Below are 2,769 nucleotides of genomic sequence, written 5' to 3' on the forward strand. Positions count from 1 at the left end.
AACCCACAATGAAAGTCACCGATTCAATTCAAATTTGGAGAAAATTGCAACATTTCATTTCAGTAAAATCATTAAGAAAAGAAAGTGTTCAAAAAGTAAGAGGGATAACCAACAATTCAAAAAGATTAATCAAACCAAATGTTTATTCAAAATGTCATAATTTCAGTAGAGTGATTTGTACAGATTAAGGGATTAGTTTTAACTATTACTAAAAAAAGATGTGTAAACATATCTTGACCATATCATAGGCTCACGGTGAGTCACAACTGAGAGTCTTTTACGCTAAAAAGTTCTGTTTGTGTTTGGATTGGTTAGGGTCATCAAAAGCAAAAAGTATTATATTCAGATATGTTTAAAATATCTGTCAGTGACAGAATTTGTGGTGTCAGAAAGAACACATTCATCTTAATTTGAGTGGTTAAGATGCTTTTCAGAGAAGATACAACTTGAAAATGGGAATTCAGTTCTAGGTCTTCTGTGGGCAATTTTCAGACCTGCTTTACAACCATTATAGAATTAATCTGGTTTAAGTAATATTTGTTTCTGAAAATGAACAGAACATCTTCTAAGAAGAGATTTTGTCCCTGTAATTAGTTATCTGCACTACTTGGGGACGAGTGCACCAGTCTGCTTGATATAAAACATTACAAAATTCCTTGTAGGTCCCTTTAATCAAAGCTGTCAGTCTCAGCTAGGCTGCTCTCTGGCCACTCTTGTTTGCATAAAAGAGTTTCAGAAGAATTCCCTTTTACCCCTTTCTTGTTTGCTCTGGAATACAAAATAAAGTAACAATTTTTTTGAAGTGAAATTCTGGTTGTCTCTGCTATGTATCAGTCAAAAAATTTCACACATGTATAAGTTTCCTCTTGAATAGTAGTTAAAAAAACACAGAGGAAGGTTGGAGTATAATTACTGGGTTTTAGATGAATGAATATTATGTTAATTAGAAGTTAATAGTAAAGATTATAGGCATTGTAATCCTTGTGCTCTAGTGAAAGGAATTACTCAGTATTTCACTGAGATTAAAACCTGCAGCAGATATCTTCATTCTGATTTTTCCTTTAGATTTATGTTTTGCCCTTGTGCCAGGGTCTTGATGTCAGAATCAGCTTTTGGATCAAATCTTCAGCTGGCATAAGGAATGTAGCTCCATATCATTTTACATTTATTGCAAGAAAGCAACTCATGGCAGTAAAAGAGTGTTGTAAGATGTAGGAAAAATCAAAAGCTGTCATGAAAGTTTACTGAATAATTTTCAGTGCAAAGCTTGGCTGAAGCAGTAATGAACTGAAATGTCCCACTTACAGCTGCTGCAGTTTTTCATAGCAATGAAATTATTGTATGAAACAGATGCATCTGTAGTGACATTGCTACCACCGATCACAACTCTGTCACAGTTGCGTAGAAGTAGCAAAATTACAATTTTGCTTACTGAAGACTTTGGAAACCTAAAGTGAAGCTAACAGTAGTTTACTTAAATTGTATGTTACAACTTCATTTTTTATATTAAATATGTAATTGAAGTGCTTTATGTACTGTTTATCACTGCAATGAAAAGGTAGTCAGAATGAACTTCTCTATGCTGTTAAACTGCCTCTTATTAGCATTGAAACTATATTTGCAGCGCATTATCTTAGACTAATTTTTTTTTGTATAAGGAAATTGCCATCAAAGCATAGTTAATCTGAGCTGAATTAGATTATAATTGGAGTCCTTATGAATGGGGATTTAAAATTATTCTGTATTGTCACAGAGTAACAATACATTATTAGGATATTAAAAGTAGTTGGCAGCAGTATCATAAGAGTACATTTCATATTAACATTTTGTGCAGAGTTAACTTAGTTCATTTTTTTTGTTTGCACATGTTTCTTGTATCTTCTGTTATAATAAACTGCAGAAACATCAGTGCATTTAAGATTTTCCAGCTTTAAAAATGCATCACAGATTAAGATATAGCTTAAAAAAGGACTCTATCCAAAGCCTTTTGAAGTCAATTGAAAGACTGCGACTTCAATGAGCTTTGGATGGGGCCCACAATGTGCTTGTTGCAAAGTAACAGCTGTGCAGGCCTTTGTTTGCGGGAGAATCAGAAGTCTTATATTTGATGGTTGAGATACAGTGAAAAGCGAAAAAGAAGAAAGATGGAGGCAAAATAATACATAGCATTTAAAAATGGAAATGAATGCTGTTTGTCTTAATTAGGAGATGCATCACAAGCCTTTGGCTTTTATTTTTCAACTGAAAATATTTGAACAAAAAGCATCTGAAGAGGTCAGGATGTTTCTGTGAAGTTTTTGCAGGAAGGCATACGAGCACTGCCTTGCAACCAAAAGGGAGTAACATCTTCACAGCTCTTTCATATACAAATGAATGAGAATGGCATATCTACTTGACTTTTTATTTCTCCAACATGTATATTAGGGGTAGGGTGGGGGATGGTTTACTTACATCTTGCAGCAGAAAGAAGTACCAATGACTCAGAACTCAGTTTGTTAGAGAGTGAAATTCAACTACTTTTTCAAGTCATATATGATTACGTAGTTGGTAACCTTTAGAAGTAGTTAACATGGCAAACATTGGCATAACACAGTCAGTTCTATGCCCAGTGAGTAGAAATAAATGTGAGAAATCAACATTGTCAGATAAAATACATTTGAATGTCTAAATAGATGTGCCAGCTGATGCTTACTGAAATCTTGTGTGCATATCTGTCTATCTATCTATCTATCTATCTATCTATCTATCTATCTATCTATCTATCTATCT

General features: G+C 33.6%; 1 long non-coding RNA gene across 1 annotated transcript in view; it reads right to left on the bottom strand.

Moving 5' to 3' along the window:
* Nucleotides 1-636: 636 nt before the first annotated feature.
* Nucleotides 637-2,769, bottom strand: part of LOC113945310 — a 16,963-nt gene continuing 14,830 nt past the window's right edge. The window contains exon 4 of the long non-coding RNA XR_003527036.1: nucleotides 637-768. This is a non-coding gene — a long non-coding RNA (uncharacterized LOC113945310). The remainder of the gene's footprint in view (nucleotides 769-2,769) is intronic.

Source organism: Corapipo altera, unplaced genomic scaffold (genome assembly GCF_003945725.1).
Source record: "Corapipo altera isolate COAL_440 unplaced genomic scaffold, ASM394572v1 44, whole genome shotgun sequence".
NCBI classification, from domain to species: Eukaryota; Metazoa; Chordata; class Aves; order Passeriformes; family Pipridae; genus Corapipo; species Corapipo altera.